Source organism: Manis javanica, chromosome 10 (assembly GCF_040802235.1).
Source record: "Manis javanica isolate MJ-LG chromosome 10, MJ_LKY, whole genome shotgun sequence".
Classification (NCBI taxonomy): domain Eukaryota; kingdom Metazoa; phylum Chordata; class Mammalia; order Pholidota; family Manidae; genus Manis; species Manis javanica.
The window spans coordinates 19,412,210-19,427,048 of record NC_133165.1 but is presented as its reverse complement, the minus strand read 5'-3'; the positions used below and the strand labels follow the sequence as shown (position 1 = coordinate 19,427,048).

The 14,839-nt window shown below is 46.7% G+C and overlaps 1 pseudogene; it reads left to right on the top strand.

Annotated features, from left to right (window-relative positions):
- Positions 1-414: 414 nt before the first annotated feature.
- Positions 415-14,839, top strand: part of LOC140843705 (sorting nexin-29-like) — an 80,944-nt pseudogene continuing 66,519 nt past the window's right edge.

Below are 14,839 nucleotides of genomic sequence, written 5' to 3'. Positions count from 1 at the left end.
CTCCTTGTCCCGACGTTCTGGCCCACGACTCGATTTCCCTTCTCGGCATCCGGCGTTCTGGAGCGATGTGGTCCCATTCCTCGAGGCCTGGCTCACGGTCTCCGACGGCTGTGGGAACCCGCCCGGCGGGGAGGCGTCCTGTTTGGCCGGCCGCCTCCTGACGCTCCGGGGGCTCTCCCACAGGTGGGCCCACAAGCTAGGACCCCGCGGCTTCGCTGAACGCCAGGAACCGCAGCCCCGGGGCCTCCAGGGCGCCCGCATCTACGTTCCGCGTCGGGGGGCGGAGCCGCGGCGGCGGCCCTCAACTTCCGGGGCGGGGCGGGGCGCGCTGTCTCCCGGCCTGTCTGGAGCTCCGCGGCGGCAGTGGCGGCAGTGGCGGCGCGCGGGGGAGGCACCGGCCCGGGGAGCGGCACCATGAGCGGTGAGTGGCGGCGGCGCAGCTGTGACCCGCCCCGGGCGCCTCGGCTCGGCTGCTCCAGCCGCGCGGTCCGGCTCCGGGGTCCCCGCGTCCCGCTCTCCGCAGACCCCCGTTGCAAAGCTCCCGGTTCCCTGATGCCAGGCACGCCCAGTTCCTGGCCCCGGACACCCGCAGTTCTCAGGCGTCCCGAGTCCAGGCACGCTCTAGTCCCTCACTCTTGCCCATCACTTACAACCAGCTCCTAGACATCTGCCCCCCGTTTTCCTGCCTCTGCCAATGCGCCGACCTCTCTGCCCCGTTACCAGACCCCCAGCCCTCAGACCTCCAGTGTCTCAGTCCCTCTTAACCCCTAAAACTACTGAGACCCAGTTCCGGCCACCCCCCCTGCTCCCCAGTCATTCCCACCACCAAGGCCTCTTGTACCCATTAACTCCAGTCTCCGTACAGGCAGAGTGTCATCTCTGGAGACTTAGCCTGCTGATTCCTGAGCCCCGTGACCTCCTAGCTCTCAGTCCCCAGAGGTCTCTGAGTTCTCCAGCCACTTCGTCTCCCCTGTCCCTTCTATTCTCTTGTATCCTGTCCCCCGGTGCTTTGCTGTTCCAGTCACCAGTTGTTCAGCCTGAGTTTCCCTTTCTGGTCCTTGCCTCTTATGTTTTGGTTATTTTTTCATTCTCCAGCCCCTTCTAGTTCTTTTCCTAGCTTATTTGAGGTCTCCCTTGTCCATGCCTGCAAATCTTCCCTTCTTGTCCAGTGCTGAGCCCATCTGGGGACCATCCTTTGGTTTTCCCAGTCCGCCCCTCTCCCTCCCATCAGTGAGGGATGTAGTTTTGGTGGGGAGGTTGGGAGGGACAGGGAAGTGCTTGTGGACAGCTTGTCCTCAGTGTATTTGAAGTTTAGTTCCTGGACTTGGTGGTATTCTCAGTCCTTTCCTCTGAAGAGGTCTCTTGGTGTTGTGGTGCTAAGTCATTCCTGGGTGTTGTATGTGGAGGTGGGAGTGACTCAGGGAAGCCTCTCAGCTTGCCCACCTGGGATCTGGATTTACTTAGGAGGACCCACCTACCCTCACCATCTGTTTTCTCCTCTCTGTGGAATCGCCTCTGAAGAGTCCTTGTGTCCAGCCCCCTTGGCCCTAGCCTTTAAGCCAGGAGTTTCTGGAGGTCAGAGGGATCTGTCTCTCTTCATTTTTCACTTTCTGGTTATCTGGATCATGTTTTTACAAGTTGTGTGCCTTTTGTTTTGCTAGTCAAGAACAAGATTTGTGAAATTGATGGTCCTAATGAGGGAGCAGCCAAGGGGGTTTCTAGAGAGGTAGTCCAGCTTCTGTTGCCAGAGTGAATGATTTTTGGCCTAATTAAAGTTTTTGGTCCTTGAACATTATTGATACCACAAAAATGTAGATGTAAACAAATTGGCAGGAGCAAGGATACTTGCCACATGTGGTGGCTGTATTAGGGGGGTAGTGGTCAAGATTTATTTTTGTTTTCTTAAAGAATTCAGTAGGTGGGAATCCTTGATTACCAGTGCTGCAAGATAAGGAATTCTGATTTTCATATAATGATTTTATTCTTACTGGAAAAGTAGACCTTGTAAGGACAGAAAGTCATTGTGATTCTTAGCACTGTCTTTTGTAAGGTCCTCAGTGCTCACTTCCATTAGTAATTATCCTGTCAAGAATCCTTCTTAAGTTAGAAAGACACTGAAATCCAAATTTCAAGAATGGGGAAACCAGGCCCTGAGAAGTCAGATAATTTGTGGAAAAGACAAGCTCTAAGGGTCTGATACACCAGAGTTTGGGGCTCTGTGGGTAATTTGCTGCTGTTTCTTGCTTGATGTTTATGTACATTTTGGCAATTTTTTTCTTATTTTTCTGGAATGTTGAAGGTCATGCTTTTCTCTTTGTCATTGACTGGGTCATCTCCAGCAGTGGTCTGTAGTTGGCATAAAGAATTGGCTGCAATGAGCGAATGAAAAAGAATATTTGTGGTTTTCATTCAAAGCAGAAAAAGTGATAATAAAGCCTAAAAGATTTAACATTTTGCTCTTTAAAGAAATGTTCCCTGACTCCTGCTCCAGAGTAAATTCTTTGCCCATTTATGACCCTGCTGTCGACTCAGTCTTTGATCTTAGACATCACAGAGCCACTTGAATGGTTGGAGCCTTGAAGCAGAGCCTGTCTCTCTCCATTGTGCCGTGGTGGACAGTGTGTCCTTTTGTTCGCACCCGGCTGTGCCACTTTTCCGCACAGTCCTGGGAGCCAGCACCCTGACTTTGGGGAAGAATGACGTCCATTTCATCGGTTTGTGTGCTAATGCCGGAGCAGACGGAACTGCCGCTTCACTCAGTGTTACACACGCCAGCTGCCCCCCAGTCCTGGTGCGTTCTGGTTCTCTCTGTTCAAGGCAGCCCTGGAGTCTTGGTTCAACGACTTGAGTTCCTTCTGGGAGCAGGGTTGCTTTAGGGCTCAGTTTCCTTCCCTGAGAAGGCTCACAACCCAGGGGAGATGCCAGGAGCAGGGTCATGGTTCCTGCAGTCCTTCCCGTCTTAGAGACTGTGTCAGGGCCATGGTGTGGCTGGAGGGCTGTGGGAACACCATTTAGAGGACGGTTTATCCTGCCTGTGGTGGGAAGGCCACTCAGAGAAGGTGACATCTGAGCCAGCCGTGGGAGGTTGGTTTGTCTTTGGTCGTGCTTTGCAGTGGGATCTGTTTTTCTGTGCAGAAGCTGAGCTGCTCAAGAGGTTAGCGTGGTCTTGTGGAGATTGGAAAGCATGGACTTTGGGACAGTGTTGGGTCTGTCTCGGAGCCGTTCCTTGGGCAAGTGATCAGTGTTGCCCAGTCTCAGTACCTTAATCTGTTACAACAGGGCTGCCAGCACCCGCCTTGCAGGTGGTTGTGAAGGTTTAGTGTATATCTCAGAATGGAAGATGGGTAGCAGATCTGGCCGCGAGGCATGTTGTGTTTGGTTCTTGCAGAGCTGGCTGAAACACTGTTCTACAAAGAGTGTAATTAGGTGTTACCTAGTTAACATGAAAATCTGAATTTTCAGCTTTTCTTGGAAAAAACAGAAGTTGGGGCAACCCTGTGCTGCTGTAGCTGTGAGGCTGTGAGGCGCCCTCCGCAACGGTCATCTCTAAGGGCATCTGCCTTGGTTCCCACAGGCTCTGCCTCACCCCTTTTCTGCCTCCCCTCCTCCCGCTGTTCTCCACCTGACCCTGTGGGCGTTGGAAGGCTCTGATCTTGGTCTTGCACATGCCTCTGGCCTGTATTGGGCTACCCTTTCTTCCCCTCTCCTCCTCCACTTATACTTTCTTTCCATTTCTTTATTCGAAATGGCAGTGGATTTTTGGGGGTGGTGGAAGTCAAGCAACAAAAATAGCACTAAACTCACCACTGGCCTGAGTGCACCAACCCTCCCAGATGCCTGCAGATGGGACTATAAATTCTAGTCCCTTGCAAGGCTCTGATGTAGGGTGTTGTTCTAGGATCAGGGAAGATGGGAAATGATTAAGATGTGGCCTGGTCTGCAGCCTGCTGGGCACCCTTGACATGCAACTGTCATACTGCTTACTGGGTAGCTGTGAAGTCTGGAAACATAGGCACTATTTAAATTTTTAAAGTCCTCCTCTGATTAATTCTGCTAGGGCAGTGGGTTGACAAACCATGGGCTGTGGAGTAAATCCAGCCCAAGCCTGTTTTTGTAAAAAGCTACTCTCATTTATTAATGTGCTGTCTATGGATGCTTTCGAGGTGCAAGAACAGAGTCAAGTAGTTGTGACTGTATAACCCGCAAAGCCTAAAATATTTCTTGTTTGGCTTTTTACAGGAAAAGTTTGCTGAACCCCTGTTCTATGATATGTTAAAGGTGCAGGTTTATTCAGTGAAAACTGGAAACACGTTTTCTGAGACGGCACACTGTGTGTCTATGTGGGGCTTTATAGAAGTGCAGTGCACCATGTGTTTATGCGGGGCTTGAAAGAAGTGCAGTGCACCACGAGTCTATGTGGGGCTTGATAGGAATGCAGGGTGAATTGCAGTGTGCATTGAAGGGATCCAATAATATCATTGAATGTATCATCTGTTTGTTATATAGTATCAGTAAAGCATTTACTGTGTGTGCACCTGTGCTTCCAGATGTTACGGCCACTTTGTAGTTAATTCAGTGCAGGGTGAAGGAGACAGCAACAAAAGGGCCTGGGGCCAGAGCCCGGAGCAGCAGTCATGGTGGTAGCTCTCAGGGAGGGCCTGGCTGCTCTTGTGATGGAAGAAGAGAGCTCAGAGCAGAGAAGTGGGGCTGCAGCAGGAAGGCACGTGGGCAAAGGCATGGTTTTTATTAAATATGGGGGAGATATTACAACATCTTTATATGCTGTAGGAATTGCTACATGAGAAGACAAAATTGATGATGTGGGAAGGAGAGGGACAGTCACTGGAGTATGTCCTTGAGCAGGTGAGAGGAGATGGGATTCAGAGCACAGGTGGAGGTTTGCATTAGCATCTTGAAGCCTCAGTCTCATCATCTGTGAAATGGGATAGTCATACTTACTCTGGAGCAGAATTTCTCAACTGAGGCACTGTTGACCTTTAGGGCTAGATACTTCTTTGTTGGGGGCCTACCCTGTACACTGTAGGGTGTTTATCAGCACCCCTGATCTCTACCCACTAGATGCCAATAGTACCCTCCCAGTAGTACCAAAATGTCTCCAGACGTTGCCAAATGTCCTCTGGGAGGCAAAGTCACCCCGGTTGGGAATGGCTTATCTACACCCACTCCGTGGTAGAGCCCTTATCAGGAAAGTCGGAACTCTCCTTATTTGAGTGTGCCTGTTGGCCTGTTAGGAGCCTGACCCTTGCAGAGGTTCAGGACCACCTAGCGTGAGTCAGACCCGCCCCTCAGTGAATCGGAAATATGAAAGAGAAGGAGCATGGGCTAGCTTTTCTCCTGTGACTCGGGTGGGGCCTGGGTGCATCAGGAGCAGGCTTGCCCACCCTTAGAGGAATCCTAGTGTAGTTGTGCCGTTGGCTTGGAATGTGCTCTGGGCCAATAGCTACCTGCTGCAGACCTTCCCCTTTAAAATATTTGTTTATTGAGGTGAAATTCACAGAACAGAAAACGATTTGTGTTTTTAACACAGTTAAAACAGTGTACAATAGTTAAATTATAAATTTAACAAATATACAAGAATTAGCCATTTTAAAGTGTACAATTCAGTGGCACTTAGTGTATTCATAATGTCATGCAACCATCATCTCTATCGAGTTCTCCAAACATTTCATTATCCCAAAAGGAAATCCTATATTCATTAAGCAGTTACATTCTGTCTATGTGGATCCTATTCTAGTCCTTTCCAGTTTTAAAGCACAGCTCAAGTTCCCGCTTTTTCAGTAAGTGTCCCCTGGGCCCCAGTGAGTGGCAGCGTGGTGTGGAGGAAACAATGCTTCCGAGTCAGGCAGCTCAAAGTCTCAGCCTCAGTCCGTGCCTGCTTGCTGTGTGACCTTGGGCAGAATTCCTGGCGTGCAGTGGCACCCAAGAAACTTGGCTTTCCTTTTCTTTTCTCCCTTAGAACTGCACAGTGCCTTGCAAGGATTAGCCTTAGACCAGAGAAAAACCCGGCCTGACTTCACTTCTGCCACTGTGTACCGAGGCAGGGAAATACCACTCTTTAAGTGTGTGTGCGGACTTCATCAACTGACCTGATCTCTGTTTACCTTGACCTCCAGGGTTGTTGCCAAGATTAGAGAAGTAATATATGTTGAGCACCTGGTGCATCTTGCCCATTTTCCCCTCCCCAGATGCCATCACTTTTATCCACCCAGGGCAGTGAACACAGAGGTCTTCAGTGGATTGCTTTGCCCAAGCTTTGGAGAGAAGCTAGCCAGTTGAAATTCCTTGGAGCTGGAAGTCTCACACCTCTGGGATATGGAGTTGCCAGCAAGGGTAATCTGTATAAAGTAGTAACACGTGTAAAGTGCTTAGTATGGACTAGGTACTATTCTGGGTGCACGGCATACATTCACTCTTTTAATAGACTAGTTGGTGCACAGATGTTAAGTAACTTGCTGGAGGTGTAAGATTCGAACCCTGTTCTCAATCCCTGATGTCCCCCCAGGAGGTCACCGAAGGCTAGAGGGTTGTGGTAAAAATTAACATAGGATCCTGAGGTTTTGAAACATTAAAGACAACACTGGAGCCAGGTGATTAATTTTTGCAAGTCAGGTGATTTCTGAGTTAGAGTAGGGAAATCAGCCTTGCATTTCTTTGACAGGTTTGTAGACCTCTGTGGGTATCCCCCGGGTGCCTTTCTATTTTCTATTTTCATTTTTGGTGGTGATCTAACAAGAAATAAAAAGAAGCCTGTTCTTACACCTGAAGCCAATATAATGTTGTATATCAACTGTACTTCAGTAGCACCACTGGTGCAGCTGGTCAGTAGTGTGGGTCGAGGACTGCCCTGTGAGGAGAAGGAAGGATGTGGGAAGGCTGGGGCTTCACAGAGAAGTCACTTCTGGGCTGGGACTGCAGGTTTGTTACCAGGGTTGAGAGTGCTGGGCTGAGCCAAGAGCCAGTGGACTTGAACTTTAATCCCACCTCAAGCACCTCACTTCCCATGGAAATAGCCTTGGGTGGAGGTCTTTTCCTCTCTGAGCCTGAGTAGTCTCGTGAGTGGAGCCACCTCTCCTTCTTTGCCAAGGGTTAATGGCAGTCACTTACTGGCTTAGCCCACAGTTGAGGCTCGGGTGGGGGGAGGCATCGGCTCCCTGCTCCTCCTAGGTGGCTGCAGTGCTTGAGACTAGAGGATTCTTCTTGGCTCTGGCAGGGGTGCTGTATTCTCCTCTTTGTCACTGGGAGAAGGCAAGAAAGACCCGGAGCCTTGATTGCTCTGCCTGTCTGCCTCCACAGAGGCCCCATGTTTGCAGACTGCAGAGCCAAGAGGGCATGATCTCATGTAGCAAGCAGTGCCCGGAGAAGGGAAGTGACTGTCCCAGTCACATGGCCAGCAAGCAGCCCAGCGGGAATGAGAACTCATGATGCCTTGTGACTTCCCACTAGAGCTCCTCACAGCCCTGAGCTTCCTGGCTGTCTCCTGTAGTTGATAAATGCTCCCAAGGCCACCCGTGCTTCCTCCACCCTATGAGACCCCGTCCTCTTAATCCCCTTTAAGGGCTGGGATGGCCTCAGGTGTTCCTTCGGAGGTCAGGATTGTCTCTCAGTTGGGTGCACTTCCAGCTTGCAGAGTGATTGCAGCCAGGGAGGGTGCATGGAGGCTGAGGCCTGAACAACCTCAGCCTGTTCCTCTGTAGAAGACATGCTTTTCGTCCCACCATGAGGAGAGGCTTTGTAAGGTAAGGCAGAGAAGGCTGCCGACATCTCATCTAGAAAAAGCAGTGGAGCAAGATACCATAGGAAAGATCTAGAATCACTGTGTATGTTAGGAAAAGTCGGTGCTAAATCCTTGCCAATCAAGTGTAGGTCAGGAACCAGTAGTGTGAGTATCTCTTGGGTGCCGGTGAGAAATACAGAATCCAAGCCCCACCCAGGCCATCTGGATCAGAACCTGCCTTTTAGCAAGACCCCAGGAGATTTGTGTGCACATGAAGGCTTGAGAATTATTGCTCTAAAATTTGTCAGTACTGAGAAGATGGAGATTTTAATTTTCTTTGTATGTTTTTTTCCTGATTTGTTATTGTGTTTTTTCACATGAATTACTTTTTCTTATTGTGGTAAAATATCCATAATGTAAAATTTCCCATCTTAACCATTTTTAAATACACATTCAGTGCTATTAAGTACATTCAAATTGTTGTACAGCCAGCACCCCCATCCATCTCCATAAGTCTTACTGTCTTGTAAAATTGAAACTCTGTCCCTATTAAACACTAAGTCCCCATTCTCTCCTACATCCGGCCCCTGGCAGCCATGATTATACTTTTTGTTTCTATGAGTTTGACTATTCTAAGACCCTCATGTAGGGTGGAATGATAATGGTATTTGTCTTTTTGTGCCTAGTTTATTTCCCTTAGCGTAATGTCCTCAAGGTTCATCATGGATCAGAATGCCTTCTTTTTTAAGGCTGAGTAATATTCCATTGCATGGCTATACCTCTTTTGCTTATATAATCATGTCTTGATGGACACTGGGTTGCTTCCACATTTTAGTTACCGTGAATAATGCTGCTATGAACATGGGTGTATAAATATCTCTTTGAAACACTGCTTTCAATTCTTTTGCATATATGCTCAAAAGTGGAATTGGTAGGTCATATGGTAATTCAGTCACATGAATTACATTTATGATCAGAAAATAGCAAAGGCATTTCAGGAGGGAAAACCTTATCAAGTTTCCATTTGGCATTGGCCAAAGTCAGGTGGAGTTGTTGGGTGCAGTACTTGGAAAAAGGAAGAAAGAAAGCCTGATTTCTCTGTTTTTGTGTTAGAGAAGAGTAGAAATTAGACCTTTTGCTGAGCAAAGAACAGGATTTATTGATAGGCACAGGCATCAAGATAGATGTTTGAGGGCCTTGGGCAGATGGTGTCTCCCATCATCCTTAATGATGTTTCAAGATGGCCTCTTGTCTGGTGGGAATGATGTGAGGCTATCCATTCTCAGGATCTCTTCCAGGAAAAAATGACAAGGGCAACATTTGGGAAGTCAGTTGTATTACTGTGTGTCTGTAGACTGTCTACTGACCATTTCTCTCCAGACCTGGAGTGAGGCAGGCACCCTATGTAGTGGTCTTGGCAGGCTTTTGAGGGGTGTAGTCTGGAGTCAGGATCCTAGTTTTGCTGATTAGTATTCAAATTAGAACAAAACCTAAACCTGTTGTCATGGTCCACGAGGCTCTTTGTGACTGGCCCCTGCCTGCTTGTCTGCTCTTTACTTCCTCTTTTTTTGTTTTTTGCTTATTACAGCAGACTTTCTTCTGGTCCTACAGGACCAGAAGCCAAGCTTGTTCTTGCTTCCAGGCCTCTCCTGGCTGGCTGCTCTGCCTGGAATGCTGGTCTACCAAATCTTTCCATGGTTGCTCCTTCTCCTTAGAAAGGGCTCAGCTCAGATGTATCTGTGCAGAGAGTCCTTCCACAACTGTCCTACTGTCCTGGCTAATGGGGATTTCTTGCCTCCTCCCCGTCTCATCTCATTTGGTTGTTTGTTTTATGAGAGAGAAGGCAGAGGCTTTTATTTCGAGAGAAAGCGAAAAGACAGAGCTCCTGGCTCAAGCCAGGAGTGACAAGAGAGCCGGGGGTGGTGGTGCCTTGTCTAGGGGTTTTATAGGCAGTTGAGAGACAAAGGGCTAGGAATGTACACCTGCTAAGTGGTCGCAAATACTTTTGAAGAAACACTAAGTTTCTTATCTGTCTTCGTGGTTATTTACAAGAATTTTACTGCTCTGATTTCCTCCCAGGATAGCAGCTTCCTGGTCTGGGAGCATATCACTCAAGATTGCCTGCTTTGCTCCCAAGGTGGGCTGAGTTATTGTCTTACTTTTTAACTAATTGGGTTTTAAGATGGAATCCTTCCTGTTTTTACTATGTTGTTTTGGGCTTGCAGTAGTTATGGGCTTGCTTGCTACATTGCCAAGTTGCAACAAATCATTTGTTTAGGGCCGGAAGAAGAAAAGCAGCACTTGGGTAAAGTTAGAAAAATAAGCTGGCCCCCCTCCTCAGTAGGCCAAAGCAAATATCACAATGGATTGTCTTGCTTTGTTTTTTTCCAGAGGCCCTCACCCTACTCTGTCTAAGCCCATGGTCCCTGTCTCATTCCCCCCCCCCTACAGATGGAGACCCTAGCTGCTGCTAGGGGAAGGGGGGCGATGACCTCTCTGGCTGCTTCATGCAGAGAAGGGGTGCAGTTAGGAGTGCAGCTAGGTCTCCATCAGTGGTCGGTCAAGAGGGCCTTGGCAAATGGGCACTTCCATCCTGGGTTCTATTTCCATCACCATTTATAGTTTTATGGCTTCTAGGCAAGATAGAAGAAATTGTGTTTTAGGTTCAGTAGCAATATCTGGAGTTGGATTTTCCATTCTGGAAGAACAGACTTGACAAGGAGATTAAAGAATGTATGGCTGAATATGAGGATTAGAAATAGTAAAACTCTAATTGATAATCAGAGTCAGATATCTTGGGGAAACTAGAATTCTGGATCTAGTCTATGTCTCAATGACTGATATTAGGATTCAATATAGATAAGGCTGCATTATTGAAAGAACTCTTTTCTCTAAAATCACCCTCATTTTTATTAGAAGTAACCAGTTTAAGAAAATAATTAATACTTGGCTTGATTATTTGTGTAAGTGCAGTAAGAAGAGCAATTGATTACATAGACTCTTTTAAATGTGCTTTGCTGGAACTTTTTGTGAGGAATTTCAGATTGGACTTTTAAAGGCCTCTCAAGGTCAGAAAGCCAAGCCACACTGGCTATCAGATTTTGCTTGCAGTACCTGTAGATTTGGGTGAATTCCTCTCTTCTTGAGGTCTCCAAGACATTTTGAGGTTCTTGCGCTTCCCAGAAAGTGACTTCTTTACTCACCTGGTAAGACTGCTGGGAACCTTGTAAGCAAGGTACCAACCAGGCCAGTTCTTCTAATGGGCTTTGTTGGCTCTATAAAGTCAATCTTAGTTCTTTAAAGCTGTCTGTTCATATCTGAGTTTACACACGTGTCTCTCAGGTATGACATTCCCGTCAAAGCCTTGGTAATATAACCAGTGTTTTTAATTGGTCTTGTTACAAGGAAAGCAGATTCTTACTGAGCTTATGCAAATAAACATGCTGCTATAAAATATAAAAATATTCACTGAGAGTTTTTAAATTCTGGAGGGATCAGGTAGACTAAACTGTTAAGAGAAAAAACGTCTATTTCAGTTCAACTTAAATTAGCATTAATACTTAATATTTTTTTATTCGAATTTTCTGGAAGTTTTAGAATGCCCAATTATCAGAAGCACTTGTCTTTAAATCAATTTTTATTAACACCATCTGGAGGTAGAAAAATCTTTCATTTACACACCGAGACACACAAACATACAGATTGAGATGTAATGACTACAGTTAGCAATACTTTTCATAAAAACATATACACTGACAAACTGATACAAAGATTTGAGTTACTAATATCCAATTGCCTTCTTTCTTTTTAGCTTCTTTTATTAAAAGCATCTCAGTTTTCAAGAATACACTCTAAGGGTGAGCAGTTTATATAACTGGGTTAAGGTTTAGATGGCCGCAGATGAACAGGGCTGATGAAGGCTCTGTACTGATAGGGACTGTGTGTGTCCAGGGGGCTGGAAATGAAATGCAATTACAATTCTAGCACCAGTTATTTAAATCCAGGCTGTATTGCAGAAGATAAATTTTCATCTAAGGGAGTCCAGTTTAAAAAACCTCCCAATTTTTAAAAAAAATTTTATTTTGGTATCATTAATCTACAATTACATGAGGAACAGTATGCTTACTAGACTCCCCCCCCATCACCAAGTCCCCCCTCACATACCCCATTACAGTCACTGTCCATCAGCGTAGTAAGAGGCTATAGAATCACTTCTTGTCTTCTCTGTATTGTACAGCCCCCACCCCCATGCTCCCCCCTACATTATGTGTGCTGATCATAATGCCCCTTTTCCCCCTTGTCCCTCCCTTCACACCCATCCTCCCCAGTCCCTTCCCCTTTGGTAACTGTTTGTCCATTCTTCGGTTCTGTGAGTCTGCTGTTGTTTTGTTCCTTCAGTTTTTTCTTTGTTCTTATACTCCACAGATGAGTGAAATCATTTGATACTTGTCTTTCTCCGCCTGGCTTATTTCACAGAGCATAATACCCTCTAGCTCCATCCATGTTGTTGCAAATGGTAGGATTTGTTTTCCTCTTATGGCTGAATATTCCATTGTATATATGTACCACATCTTCTTTATCCATTCATCTACTGATGGACACTTAGGTTGCTTCCATTTCTTGGCTATTGTAAATAGTGTGGCGATAAACATAGGGGTGCATATGCCTTTTTCAAACTGGGCTGCTGCATTCTTAGGGTAACTTCCTAGGAGTGGAATTCCTGGGTCAACTGGTATTTCTATTTTGAGTTTTTTGAGGAACCTCCATATTGCTTTCCACATGGCTGAACTAATTTACACTCCCACCAGCAGTGTAGGAGGGTTCCCCTATCTCCACAACCTTGCCAACATTTGTTGTTGTCTGTCTTTTGGATGGTGGTGATCCTTACTGGTGTGAGGTGATAGCTCATTGTGGTTTTAATTTGCATTTCTCTGATGATTAGTGATGTGAAGCATCTTTTCATGTGTCTGTTGACCATCGGAATTTCTTCTTTGGAGAAGGGTCTATTCAGCTCCTCTGCCCATTTTTTAATTGGCTTATTTGCTTTTTGTTTGTTGTGGTGTGTGAGCTCTTTATATATTTTGGAAAAAACCTCCCAATTTTTGAGGATAATGATGAACCCAATAAGTAGAATAGATTTCAAATAAAAGGATTTAGAAAACTAGTTTTATATTAGTAGTAGTTCATAGGACTTTTGACTATTTTTCTTCCTTTCCTGCCCAGAGGTGGGAGATCAAGGAGCGGCAGACACCGGGAAACTTTTCACTTGATACTTAAGAATGGTAGCTGATGCTAATCATCCTTGAAGTGGCTAACAGGTGCCCAGACACATTTTTATGAGCTAAAAAGTACAGCATTTAGTCAAGAATAAGAGTGAAGCATAGATCTCCTACGCTGCAGTGGTGAGAATTGGGTTCTGTGAAATTGATGAAGTTAGAAGCACACACAGAGCATGTAAAGAAAGTAAAGAGCACCTCTGCCTCACCCAGAGGCCAGGATGGCCTGAAGAAGCAGGCTGGAAGTCGGAGACAGAGACAGAGACAGAGAGAGACACTCCTCATAGATACCCAGTCAGGCAGTCAGGGTTTGATTCTAGACATGTGGGCCTTTGAGAAGCCGCTGTAGTGCATCCAGTCCCTCGCATCCAGGGAGAGGCCTCTGAAGGGGAATCCTGGCCTCCACTCAGGTGACATTCCTGGCTCCCAAGGGAGACGGGGGATCCACTGAGGGAGACGCAGGGGAACCTGTCACTTGAGACTTTGAGATCGGCAGCCAGGCTAGTCCCATTTAAGTGGTTGACGAGCGCCCGATGCTGGGTGCCACAGACGGCTTCCTTCTATGAGGACAGTGAGAGAAAAGGCAGGCTTGGATGCCGATACTCACCTCCGAAGTTATCCTGGACGAACCCCCAAAAATGATGTCAGGGTTCTTGTTCACGGAGCTGAAGAAATAACTTCGCGAACAGTCAAGGTAGGAGAGCATGGCAGAGGCTTTTATTTAGAGACAGGACTTTAATATCATCTCATTTATTAGTTTACTTAGGTACTGTTTGTTTCTTCCTAATAGAATCTTCTTTCCATGAGAAGATGGCTCTTTTATATCATTTAACTACTATGTCCCCAGCACTTTGAATGTTGCATGACACATGGTAGAAGTGAAGTAAATACTGAATGGGTCAATGCACACTATTGCTTGCATTTACAAAGAGGTCTGAGCTTCAGTTTCCATGTGCAGTTTGGGGATCCTAATACCTGGCTTATACGGTGTGTGTGGAAATCGCAGATTGCAGTGTGTGTGCCTTACTCAGCTTAGTGTCTGGCATGCAGGCAGTGCTCAATGCACAGTCACAGTTGTTACCAACCCAGTGGCCTTGGCATGACTTGAATGAGTGAGTCACTGACCATCTCTGAGCTGATGCCCTGGTGGTACTTCCAGGTGAAGCCCATGTTGAATTGCCCGAGAGAGCAGTGGCTTGGTGGCAAAACAAGGCTTGTGGTAAGGAGCATGTGCTCTTGTAACTCTGAATTTGAATCTCTTCAAATTGTATTCTCTGTCTGGTGCATCATAATATGTCGCTGTTGATTGGAGTCCTGGGCCTCTTGTGGAGCCTCAGATGGGCTCAGACAGTGGTTTGCTTGGTGTTTTGAAGTGACCTTGCCCTAGGCCCTCTTAAATGGAAGTTTGGTGTATGCCGTTCTGTGGTATGATTAATGACCCATGATCATTCAGATGGCCAGAATATATTTCTCAGCTATATTTGGTCTTCATCCACAGTTCTTGAAAATGGTTCAGAGCTATAAAGGTGAAGTGGGTTTCTGGTTATTAATGAAGGTAACTTGTCACCCCACCTAAGGGCTTTGGGAAAGCACCAGAGGTGGGGGGCTGGTTGCCAGGAGGACCAACCATGAGATTAGAGGGTTGGAACTCTCAGGCCCACCCCGGGACCTGCAGGGCGAGGAGAGTCAGCCAGTGGCCAATGACTTAGTCAGTCACGCTTATGTAATGAAGCCTTCATAAAAACACAGGAGGACAGCTTTTGGTTCTTTTCCTGAGAGCTTCCCCGCTTGGGGAACCAGAACCCTTCTGAGCTGGGCCGCAAGCTCC